Source organism: Manis pentadactyla, chromosome 2 (genome assembly GCF_030020395.1).
Source record: "Manis pentadactyla isolate mManPen7 chromosome 2, mManPen7.hap1, whole genome shotgun sequence".
NCBI classification, from domain to species: Eukaryota; Metazoa; Chordata; class Mammalia; order Pholidota; family Manidae; genus Manis; species Manis pentadactyla.
Window position 1 is genome coordinate 221,297,716 of NC_080020.1, and position 12,936 is coordinate 221,310,651.

A 12,936-nucleotide genomic window follows, 5' to 3' on the forward strand; every position below is an offset into this window, starting at 1 on the left:
CGACAGAGACGCGGGAAGAAGCCATGTGAAGGCCGAGGCAGAGGCTGGAGTGAGCGACTGCAAGCCGGCGGACGCCACGGCCCTGGGGGGCTGGAAGAGGCCGGAGGGTCCTCCCCTACAGGCTTCAGAGGGAGCACGGCTCCCCTGACTCCTCGATTTCAGACTTCAAATCTCCAGAATTGTGAGAGTATCAGGTCTTGTTCTAGCCCCCCGTCTGTGGTACTTTGCTTTGGCAGGCCTGGGAACCCTTCGTGTTCCTGCACCCACAGAGGCAGACAGCTGGGGAAGGGGCGAAGCTCTTGTTAGAACAAGCCTGTAAACTAAAGGTTTCCAAAGGAAGGGAGGAGGAAGAGAGAGCTTATTTCCTTATGTGGTCATGACCCTGACTGAATGAGGAGAGGGGCCCACGACTGAGCACCCCACAAAACATCCTGGGTGGCCTTGGCTGCCTGCTGCAAAGTTCACAACCACCCCTCTGCCTTCAAGACACTCAACTCTTAGAGGACAGAGGCTCTGGCTTGAGACAGGAAAGGAAAAGTCGGAGTCCCTGCAGGCTGCCAAATAACCAGCCATTAGAGCAAGCCTGCTCAGCGGCCATCCAAGTTGGCTGAGCTGGTGCGAGTGGGAGCTGTCAGTGGGGCTCACAGAACAATAATCATTTCTATTCTGAAGACCAGCTGCCAGTACACTTACTGGAACTGGTGCAGCCCCTTGAATGGGGAGGGTGGTGAAGGGGTGAGTGGTGAGAGGCACCTGCGTGTGGAGCCCCAAACCTCCCTCTGTCACTGATGCCAGTGTGTGACAATGACCAGTGGCCCCTTCTTTAGCCTTGTTCTCACTCCTGCCTTCCTGTCTACTCATGGTGTTCTCTCCACAGTACCCTCATTTATTAAATCCTGTCCATTCTTCAAGACCTAACAACTACCATTGACCCCTCTGTGCTAACAGCAGCCCAAACCCACCTGCCTACTCTCCAGTTTTCCAGGATGGTCTAGACAGAGCCCCTGTGCCACTGAATGTGGTCCACAACCCAGCAGCAATGGTATCACCCAGGATCTTGTTAGAAACAGACTCTTAGCTCTGGGTCAGAGCCCTCCAGGAGACCGTGATGTGAGCTCAGGCTTGAGAACCACTCATCTACATCATTCAGTCCAGCATCCAGCAATGATCTTTGATTTCATAGGTGTTTGTCTCCCCCTTTCAAAGTGGGGGCCCTGAGGCCAGGAACTGTGTTTGCCTGTCCCTCTGGCACTTGATGCAGGTCTAAGCATGGGTGACTGATGTCCTGGGTAACTGGTCAGGGTCTCCTCCTCCAGGTGTCCTCTTCAAGCCTGGGGGTAGGGAGGAAGGGCACATGCAGGGAGATTTCCTCTTGTTCCCCTGAGTCTCTCAAGGGTTTCAGTTTTTGTGGGGAGGGTTGGTGTTATGCTTCTTCTCTGCCACTGGAGACCAAATTGGTACCACGTAATTTTGCGTAACGGATAACATCGAGTTACCACGTCGGGGCCTGACTTGATCCACAATTCTGTCTCCAATAGTTTTATGTGCATTTCCTCCCTGGAAAAAGCTGTCTTTGTTTCGGGTACATAAAGCAATGCAGGTTAACTGTTCCTTTTTCTGGATCAGTGAGCCCTTCATGTGGGCAGGTGGCAGTGGCTAGCTCTTCTGGCTTACAGTATCAGTGAGAAGGATTTTCAGACATGACTCATGGACAGCCTCCTCAGGCTCCCTGCTCATGGGCTCTCGTAACACCGCTGTGTTCCATCATCATCGATTCACACCTCAGCCAGCAGACCCGGGCTGGGGGGCAGAATGTCCCTGCCTGAAGTGCTCCTCCTCCTGCTGGCTACTAGCTTCCAAACTTCTAGACGTAATTCCTTTTGAATTGCTTAAGAGGCATATAATTTTAATCAGAGTCATATGATACTTGAACAAGAAGGAACTGGAGAAATCATCTACTCCTTTATTTTTCTTTGTTTATTTAAAAGACTTTGTGTTTTAGAATTTTGGGTTAATAACAGAGCTCACAGGAAGGGCCAGAGATCACAACAGATATGTTCTACCCCCATGCAGGTGTAGTTTCCCTCATTGCTGCATCACTCACCAGAATGGCACTTTTTTTTTTTTTTTTACCAAGGATGAAGCTACACTGACACATCATAATTGTCCAAAGGGCGTATTGCACGTGAGGGTTCACTCTAGTCTGTGGGTTTGGACAAATACACGATGACATGCACTCCCTGCTGCAGAATCATGGGGAGTAGTTTACTGCCCGAAAGATCCTCGGTGCTCTGCCTCTTCCTCCCTCCTCCCCCACAGACGCTCCTCATTTTAAGGAAGACAAATGCGGTTAAAGGTAGCGCAGCTGGGTTCACAACAGAACTGTGAATGGGTCTGGCCCCTCAGATCTCTGTTTAAGAACAGTGACTTCCAGTTAGCAAAGCACCTGTGTTTATTCTTATTTCCATTAATCCTGACACCAAATCTAGATCTGCTTCAAGATCCAATTCTTTGGTCCTCCAAATTCACCCTCCCAAATGGGAGGTCTGACCTGTGATGAACTGTGCAAAGGCCCAGCAAGCTAACGCAGAGAGCGTTGTGTACCTAGGCACAAAATCACACCCCCGGAGGAGAGAGGATGCCCCAAGGCATGGGTGAGTTGTGGCTGCAGGAAAGGAAGCTGGTATTTTGTGGGGGGTAGTGGAGGGCAGAGAAAGGACATGTGGACAGGATGGTGTTTCTACACACCTTAATGCTGGTTGTAATTAACTTAAGAGTGGGGGAAGAAGAATGGTCAATTCACATAAAAGCCAAGGTACAAAGGAAGGTAACCCACTGGGAGTAGGGTCAGGGACTAGAGAACCTTCCAGCAAGGCAAATTCCTACCATTTTCCATGTTTTCTCATTTATGCCATATGGTATCCCTTCTAAATTGGCATTATTTCTATTTTACCAAAAGGGATCAGTCCTGACTTAAATTAGGTCGAGTCAGGGTTCACAGAGTCCCAGATTCTTGTTTTCCAAGCACCTAAGTTGCCTCAGGGGTGACCAACTTATCCTAGTTTGCACAGGACTTTATTGGTTTGAGACTGGAAGTCCAGCATCCGGGGAACCCCCCCAGTCTGGGGTGCACCTAGCGCCTCCCTCTTTTAGACCCTGCGGGAACAGGCATTCTTGACCAGAGCCACCCTGCCACCCCAGGGCCTGCGTCAGGCCTGCTTTGCTCAGCTGACCGGCACCTGGCACCTGGGCTGGCAGCTGGCTCCCTGGTTCTGTGGTGGAGGGGCAGAGGGACAGCAGCTCCCATCACACCGAATTTTGCCGTGAGCTCTGGTCACCGGCAGGAGAGTGCTGGCTGGCTGGCTGGTTCTACTTTAGCTGGACTCAGAGGTTGACACACAGGAAGACTAGCGACTCGGCCGTTGCGGGAGCCGGCTCCTGCTGTTTCCACCTTGGGACAAAACTGGGTGCAAGGATCGGCATCAGCTCAAGTCAAAAGGGACTTAAGGACACGAGTTTCATGGGATCCAAGAATAAGCTGCATGAGCAGCTTGGGGTGGGAGGGAGAGTGGGAACGGGCTCCTTCCTGCCGGCTCCCCAGTCCAGCCCCACGGGGGTCTCGAGGCACCCAGTAGGGAGCACTGGGGTCTGAAGCACTTGGTGACCAGACAGGCACATTTTGAGGGATGGTGGGCTGCCTCGGTGTGGAGGATCTCGCTGAGAGAGAGTGGAATGCTTTTCTAATAACAGAGCCTTAGAATTAGGGCAACTTTTCTACCCACCACTGCACTGCCACACGGGGGCAGGTGGGGAGGACAGGGGTTTCTGCTGTCACCCAGGGAAGACTTAGGATAAGGAGGAAATAGGAGGCACAGACTCTAAATGCAGGCTACTCCCAGGAGAGGGAGACGGAAGCGGCCCAGCCAGTCAGCTTGGTTCTTCGTCCCAGTAGTTGGGGCAGCCCCTCCACAGCGTGGGGCGGGAGGGTGGCCGTGGTCGGTGGGGGAGGGATGTCGGGTGGTCGTCCCTGCCGCCAGAGCTCTGCCCACGTGGGGGGAGGAATCCGGAGTAGGGGGAGGAAGGCTTCTCCCTCCCAACTGGCCAGCTGCATCAGCCTTGGTCCACGGCGACCACCCACACCACGAGCAGGGCCTGTTACACCTGCTGCTCCTCCCGCTTAGAGAGCCCTTCCCCTTTCCAGAGACTTGCGGTTGCTTCTTCCTTGCTGAAGCCTTTCTCACTGTCCTCAGAGCTTTCCTCCCTTTCCTGGGTACCTGTGCCCGGCAGGTTAGGCCCACCATGTAGGGCCTTTTTAAGGCAGTTCAAGCGCTCGTCAGTGATTACATGGAGATCCTATTTTGGGGGGCCCCTTTAAGGATCTCCTTTATGTAAACCAATACTTGCACTTAAACTGTCTTCTTCCCTTTCTTTAATGCTCTTGGGGTTTCTGAAATCCCGATAATGAACTGGAGGTCTGAAGCCTTCATGGGGAGAGGCCAGTGCTTAAAACCGTTATGGCCCAGCAGGGTCCTGGCCTCAGGAGGGGCTTCTGCGCCCAGGGCTCTCTGTCATCAAGGCCAGGCCACACCCAGCCCCACTGCGGCCCTGACAGCTAACCAACCTGTCATGCCCCGCGAGGTTAATAAGAGGGACCACCCATTTTTATGGGGAGAAACATTGCCTTTGTGAGCCAGCTAATGGGCCCGGAGGGAGAGCACAGGCTCCGTCCATTACAGCATGATCTGGAACGGAGGCAAGCCCTGTAACTGGGCTGGTGGGAAACATCTCACCACCCTCCTCAGAGAATGCTTTGGGACCTGGCCAGGGAGGCCCCCAGCAACAGGCCTGCAGCTGAGCCCTTAGATCACACGGGCAGGAAGAAAGAGCTGTGCCAAAGATCGTCTTCAGAGCTACCTTGTGTTCTGTGAAGAGCTGAGTTAAATACTGACCCCCGGGGGTGAGGATGTTCACATGGGCATCACTGGAAAACACTCAGGTGGAGAAGTGAGGCCGCTGGGCTTGCCAAGCAGGGCGGGACAGGACCTGACTGTGCTGTGCACAGGCGGAGCGGGCGCCGGCTGACAGCGCTGTGGAGAGCAGTCCTTGAGAGCGCCGTTTCTGGCGGTTTCCTCCTCGGCCACAAGACTCTAGGATGCTTAACTGTCCTCTTCCCTACAGTTCTTCCTTGCAAATAGGAAACCAGACCACACGACTGACATCACTCATCTCATTTTATAAAATGAATGCAAAGGCAACAAGCTTGCAGAGCCTCTGCTGTGCACAAGGATAATCCTCTTGTTTAGGGAAGGAGGCAAGATTGCTGAAATAGGACACTATTGACAGGACAGCAGGGCTGATGTGGGCTTGGTTAGATGCACTTACGACGTTTGAAACCAGTTGTCATTCATGGATTGACTTGCAGGTCATCCTGGGTAATGCCTGCATGGGGCCACCACCGTGACGAGGAGGCAGCCGGCCAGCCAGGACCACGGCCAGGACTTTTGGGTGAGGCGCTCTGAGGAGGACGAGGGCAGGGTCTCTGGGTTGGTGGGTGGGATCTCAAGTGACATGCTTTCTAAAGTCTCCCCCTCAGATCTTCACCTTCCGGCTGGCAGGCACATAACCTCAGAGTCACTGAGCCAAGGCCAGATGGTCAAGTGTATTTTCCTGGCCTGAGTTCAAGGCGGCTGTGGGGTTGCAGTGTCACTGAGGCAGGAAGACTGAGATTTCTGGGCTCATGTGGACTTTCTTCCAGGACTTCCTTCTTCTAGAAGGATAACCAGACATGTTAAATGTCTCATAAATTGCCTGAAAATTAGCATAGCCAGACACTAGACAAGCTTGATGGGTGAGAGCCAGGTGCTTTTGGCCAAGGAGCCTGTCATGCTCACCCAGATCTGCATGCAAAGCCTTTTCAGGCAGGAGCTCCTCCGGCCGAGAGAACAGATGGGCCTGGCCGAGACATAGACTTGCACGGAGTGTTGTCCGAGCATTCTGCAGAAAGGCCGCTTCACGGTCCAGTCAGGGCTTGAGGCAGCTCTCAGGAGGCTGCATTCATTTGAAATCACAGAGGGACAAGGTGGGCATGTCAGTGTCGCTATTGTACCACGTGGCTGGGGTTGGCACTCGCCTCCTCTGCTCTCCTCAGGAGAGCGTCCACCTGGGCGACACCCATTAGGGTCCCGGTGCAGGCTAACTCAGGGCGGGCTGTGTAGACACACCTGAGAACAGCAGTGGTGTAGGAATGGTGGACTCCCTAACAGTAAGCCTGCATATGGGATGCTTATCAACACTTCTAAAGTCTTCACTAACCTTAATGAAGCTCAAGTCCCTATTTTGCAGGAGGAGGGGGTGAGGTTCAAAAGGGTGAGATGACTAGACCAGGTTACACAGCCAGCAACTGGCTAAGCAGAGGATCACTAGGGTTCCAACTTAATGCCAGCTGCCTCTCACCAAGCTTCACCTGAGTTACTAGTTACCATCTGTCAGACTTGCCCTCTGGGCATTGATGCCAAGTCACCAAGTAGTATGTATAAGCCAGATCCCTCCCAAAAGACCTAGGAGTCCATATAACTGGGGTCTAGATTCCTGTTTGGCCCTTTCTGTTTCTCTGAGAGCTCATCTCTTTGGGTCCAGATGCCACATGCTTCTCCACCAACTTCTTGAGCAATGAGGGGTCCAGTAGAAGTGCACCTCCAACAGGCTGCTGTCTTCTCTGTGGCTGCCAGGCAGCATTTGGAGACAAACAAGGTGTGAGGCATCCTAGAGAAACCTTGTGTCCGTCCGCATCTGCCTTCAGTCTGTTCTGGCTCTTGCATGCATGCCAGGAAGCTTGCACAGGGCTGCAGGGGTCTGCTAGGAACTTGGGGAAGGTCCTGGCTGAGAAACTGCATTGAAGGGATGAAAGACTTTGGTAGGCTCAGGTCACATTAAGATCCATGACAAGGTGGAGCCCCCACCTTACGGATTCTGCTCTGACACATGAGATATCCTTTCAGAATCTTGGGGTGTTATATCCTATGGGATTGGAGTTCTGGTCTGCCTCCTCAGCTTCTAACTGAGGGCACTTGTCCGTTTACAACGATGTTCTGCTGGGTCTGGGGACACTGACACCCAACACTCATTCAGGAGTAATTCTGCTGTGACACCCACAAGGGTCATTAATTCCACCTCAAAGAATGCTGACTCTGATGGCTGACTCATGCCGGTCACTTCCCATCAAGGAACACAGTGAAGGACTTATCTTAAGAAGGGAGGCATTTCATGTATTCATGGAGAACTTTCTTCTGCCTTCTTGCCTGTAAAATACCCTTACCACTGGCTACCCTTATCTGGATCTCCAGTGCCTGTCTGCCCCCTCCTAGGCCCTCTGAATGAGAGTGCCAAGCCTTGGGGAGCTGATGGAAACACTCAAGGGAAGTTCTCTCTCAGTCGCCCAGCCACTGCAGACCTCTGATCTGGGACTGCAACACCACTGAGCCATCTCCTAGTGGCAGAATAGCTTTCTTCCCCAGCCTGTCCCCATGCCTGCCCACTCGGGTTAGTGTTCCTTAACTGAGTAGTAGCAGAATCGCAGTGGCCTTGGACAAGAGTGGGAGCAAGAGCAGGTTCTTTGGTTTGCAGAATTGCAGAGCAAAAGAAGACTCAAGGCAACTGGACCAGAAAGATGAGGGATTCACCAGGGGTCTCCAGTTCAGAGTGACAAAGACGCAGAGCTGGGGTTTGGGCTCAGCAAAGCCAGCCTCCTGCTGCGATTCATTCTGCTAGTCTTCTCTGCTCGTTGGTGGGCTATATGCTTGATGGACCACAGTCTAGTTGTGTGATCATTTGTTTTTAACAACATCACTTTGTCCTTTAAAGAAGGTGATTCCAATTTACATTATGCCTCCAAGATGAATAAGTATCTGATGAAGCAATAAGATAAAATACAACTGAAAAGGGGGAAAAAAACCTCAGCCATGGAATCTGGGGCATTCTGACATGTTGAGGCCCTTCCCCAAACTCCTTCAGTGTTCCTTCCCAGTCAGGTGGGAGTCCCTGCAGGTGGGGGTGGGGATGACGGTGAGGCCAAGCTCAGGGGTACAGCTCACCTTCATTCAGAGAGCAGCCCCCTTGCCTATAGTCAGGATCTCTCATGACGGTGGGCCAGCCCTACACAGCAGGGTGTCCTTCCCATGGATGATTTCATTTTATACGCCATCGTCACCTTCAAGCTAAACAAGCCAAGGTTACAGTGTATGAGAACAAGGGGCAGAGCAAGAACACCACGTAGCTGTGCTGTGAACTGGAAGGAGAGGTGGTCTCTTTGCCTTACTGACCCTCATGGAGGGACCACAGCTGGTGACATTAAACTGAGGCTTGGTTCCCGTTGAACACTCCTGATTCACAAGCATGGCCCTTCAGTATGGCCTTGCTCATGGCAGTGGAAGGCTCAGTGGCTGTCGTGGTGGCGATGGCCACAGTCCCACGGGGGAAGCATGCAGGAACACCACCACAGCCCTCACAGCCGTCCCTGCTCCCTGCCTCACTCTGACCAAGGCCTGTCCCTGACCTCACCTGGGAGTCTGTGGACCCCCACTGTGCTGCTCTGAGAGAGGGTGGGCTCCCTGCCTCAGGTCTGGCTTGTCACAGGTGACCTCAGGCATGCTGAACGACCTCACATTTTCAGTTCCTTGAGTAGGAAGTGAGCAAATATTAGGATTTTTCTCATTTTCACATACATGTTTGGAATTGCATTCCGATGCTACAGAGGCAAAGATCCTGGCCCTGCCTTCAAGGAAATCCATTTAGAAGGGAAAATAGGACAATTATTAGACCAATAATTAATCCAAGGTCAAATATGGTTATGATTCTGTGATTCCAAGACTTTGAAGGAAAGAAAGTTGGGGGAGAGAGAAGAACTAGTAAGATTTCATAAAGAAGGCAGAATTTGACATGGGATTCAAGTTTAGAAGGGAAAATAGGACAAACAATTATTAAATCATAGAGGAAGAGATGGGGATGATTTTCAGAAAGAAGGTACAGATGTGGTAGGAAGTGCACTTGAGCTGTGACAGTCTAGTTCACCTTCCCCGGGTGGGAAGAGAGGCCGTGAGTCGGGAAACAGCTCCCACCAAGGCAGATGCTCACGGCTTCTCTGCTCAGGAGGGAAGCAGAGGCTGTGGCTCTGGAGAAGAGCTCCCAGCACACAGACGATCAGCTGCGAGGAGCTCCTTTTGTGCAGTTCCGGTGGGAGCCCAGAGGGCCTCAGAGCTGCTGTTTAGACAGAGCCAGCGTAACTTGCCAGGCCTCGAGAGCCATCACCAGTCCAGGACTCGGGCCTCATCTGGCATGCTTACCAGCATCCTCGAGGGTACATTCTCCTTCTGCAGGGTGGGAGGAGAGCTCCCTGTCTGGGCCCACACTCAGCATATCTTTCACATGAAGGACATGGGGGTTGTGTCCCTGTTTCCATGCCAGGAGACAGCACAGGGACACTGTGCAAGTGATGGGCAGCTCAGCAGAGCTGAGCAAGAGGCTGCCTGAATTTAAGCTGCTGCTCTTTGGTGGCGACCCTACCTGCTTCCCCTTCACATCTGCTCAGGTTGGACAGCAGCGGGGAGCAGACCGCTGTCTGATGGGGGTCTGAGAATGGTCATCCATTCAAGTGGCCACTGGTCTTTTCTTCAGGGCTTTTAAACTCTCCTCCTACCTGCCAGGTTAGCTCACTAGGCATGGCAGGCTCACACAGTACTACGTCGGGGTGAGGGGTGCTCTGCCTAAGAAGTGAGCCACCTGCCTGGAAGCTACCTGCTTGGGGAAGGGCAGCTCTGTCCTGACTGCTGGGTCCCTCTCTGGGCTCCAGCCAGCTTACCTCTTTAACCACATTTGGGTCATCAAACCCTTGTGTTCCACCTGGGAGGGGAGTTTCCCAAATCTTACACCTGTGCTCTCCTACTTCTGAAATGGGCCAGGACACAGTTCTAAACCCTGTTTTCACCAGCCAGACATCAGGAAGAGAGCTCCAAATGTGATGTTGAAAAGTCTCGTCTCTGGAATTGTGTCTTTTGGGAAGTTCTCATCTACTACAGGTCTGTGGTTTACTGGCAACTTCCCACCCACTAACCTCCCTTAACTGAGTCCTTGGGGCTCTGAGTTAGGTTGAAACCTAGAGAAGATGGTAGATAAATTGTCTGAGACTAAACACACTTGCAGTAGTTAAGATCAAATGACTTCATGCTGAAGAATTTGACCTATTTGCCCCCTGTGTGACATGGGTAAGTTTGGTTAGAATTGGTCATAATGGTAAGTACAGACCTAAGACATTTGACCATACTTAGGGTGAGGCATCTGGTACATGCTGGCTGTACCTTCGATCTGTGGGCCAGTATTCCTCCAGCTAGGAGGGAGCCTGAGAACTCCCAGTTAGAGCTCATCATCTCACCTTTCGAATGGAAGGGCCATGAGTCAGCAGCCTGGTCTGCCATGTTGGAGATCTGAGATCAGCTAAGCCACTTCTGCTAGAGATCTCTTCCCACATCTGGCCTTGAAACAGTAACATACCAGGGGAATTAGATGACTAATTCTATGCAAGTTCGGCTTTCCTTAACCTTCCAGAAGAATCTCGAGTGGCCTTAGACCTGGGTTCTTGTGTACTGTTGGGTTACTGTGACAGGTGTGTTCGCTCAGGTTGTGTTCACCTCCTCCATGTAGTTCCCTTCAGAGAAACTCTCCCTTGGGGCCCACGTGAAATAGAACAGAACATGGTATGGCTGTAGGTGGCCTCTTCACCAGGTTCCATGCGCCTGGACACCTTTATGTTCACACCAAGGGACAACCATTTATTGGCTGGCAAGAAGGTTAAGAGCATGTAAGTTTCAGGGAAGATTTGGCAAGAGTTGATCAGAGTGGTCTGGCCAAGTCCCACATGCCATGATGGGGCTGAGGCGCTAGTCTCTTGTTGGTAGATAGACAGGTGAAGGTGTGCAGGAAAAGAGCGGTCAGGTAGAATAGGGCGGGTAGAGAAGCGTAGAAGAGGTTGAGGATTTTGAGGTCTGATTCTAATTTCACTTGTCCTGTTCAAGAATGCCTGGCAGCTCCCTTTATCCTCAAATCCCCTAACCCCATGTCTAGGCCACACTGGGGCTCCCCATCTGGCTTCCCACCACACGTAGACTGTGGCCACCTGAGGCTCCTTCCCTGACGGCACTCTCCTGGAACATCGCCCGTCTACCCTAGCCCTCACCAGAGCGCAAGGCTCCTGTGGGCTGCCTCATCTAAGCCCCTGCAGCGCCTGGCCTCCTGCCGTCCTCCGGGCTTCTCCCAGCCGTGTAAGTCGCAGCTACTGTAAGTGGCACCTGGCTTTACGTGGAGCCCCTGCAGAGCTGTTCTGCTCATTGAGGCTTTGCAGGTAAGCCCCTGCAGGGCACAGATGGAACCGTGGTCTCTGCTCTTAAAACACGAGACGCCTCTGCAGCCAGACAAACGGCTTCTGTTAAGTTGAGGCAGATCGTGTCCAGGAGGGAATGATGGATTCCCCAAACAGCCTCAGCTCTGAGGGCAGGGCCTGGATGTTCTTCCTCATTGTTACGCGGTATTTCGTTGGCTATTTGTGTTTGGGACTTGGACTCCTGTTTCTTGGGGCAGTTAAGTGAGGGCCCCGCAGCGGCCTCCTTACTGGTGGACCATGTGACAGCCCAGCACAGAACCCCAGCACACAGGGTGTCCTGGGATATCTTCAGACAGCACACAGCCCCGGCCAGCTGGGCCTCCAGTGGGGGGCGTCTGCAACCGGATGAGTAAGGTTACTCGCCTGGGGAGAGGGGTGAGGGGGGCAGGGCGGCCTTCAAGCATCCCTGGTGCCAGGGTCAGTGAGTGAGCACAAAGCTCGGGGGTGGTCCCTGGGGAGCAGGCTTCCTCTGGGTGGGAAGAAGGGCAGGTACAGGTGGAGGAACAGCCAGTGCCCACTGGAAGGCTGGCTGTGGGGGTCCCCCGTTCACTGTCCCCCCTCCCTCCAGCCAGGCCAGGGTTGCCCGATTGGTCAGAATGGCCTTGATCTCCGCTGGGGTGGCGGACAGGGGGTGCTCTGGGGACGCGGGGCCATAGACCCCACAAGAGCCCTTCCCCTCTCACCCACAGGTTTTTTGGGGGAAGGCTTTGCTTTTCAGGGAGCTCTGGGGCCGCCTCTGGCCAACCAGCTGCTCTCCATCAAGTCGGGAGAAGACCCGAGGGCGCGCCAGGGAGAAGAGGCGGGGCCCCTCCCTGCTACCCCGGGGAGCCCCGCTTCCAGCGGGGACTTGCATCCTTCCTTCACCGCCCTGGGCAGCGGGAGGTGGTGGGGCGGCCCCCCTCCTCGAGCCTGCACGGCGAAGCGGGGGCGGGGGGCGGGAAGAAGGCCGGGGGAGCCGGGGCGGGGCTGAGGCACCCACCCGGGGGGCACGGCCACCCAGGCGGGCGAGGGGCTTTAACAGCGGCGCCCCGTCCCGGCGAGAAGCTGGGCCAGCTACGAAAGCTCGATGCCACCGGAGCGGCGGGGCCGCGCGGGGCGATCGCGGCTGGGTGGCCCGAGGGGTGCGGCTGCTCCGCGGCTCGGCGACTCTGCTCCCGAGGCAGGCTACGCGCCGGGGCGCGTCGGGAGCGGGGCCGGACACCGGGGCGGCCCAGCCATTCTCACCTCTAGGGACCTAAGCCCTAGGGTCTTCCGTGCATCCTCATCAGGACCTGGACATCCTGGAAGAACAGGGAAGAAATGGATGCCGGAACTCACGGTGCTGGGACCCTTCAAGGCCCTGCCCCAGAAGGAGTTCACAGGTCTGAGGCCGATGGCGTCCTAGCAGTTCTTGGATCTACCTCTTAAAGAGAAAAAAACTACCGATTCAGCTAACTTATCTATTATCGATTTATCCATCCACCCTAAAGTGTGATTTAAATATAAAATACTTTAAAAATGCACAGTTT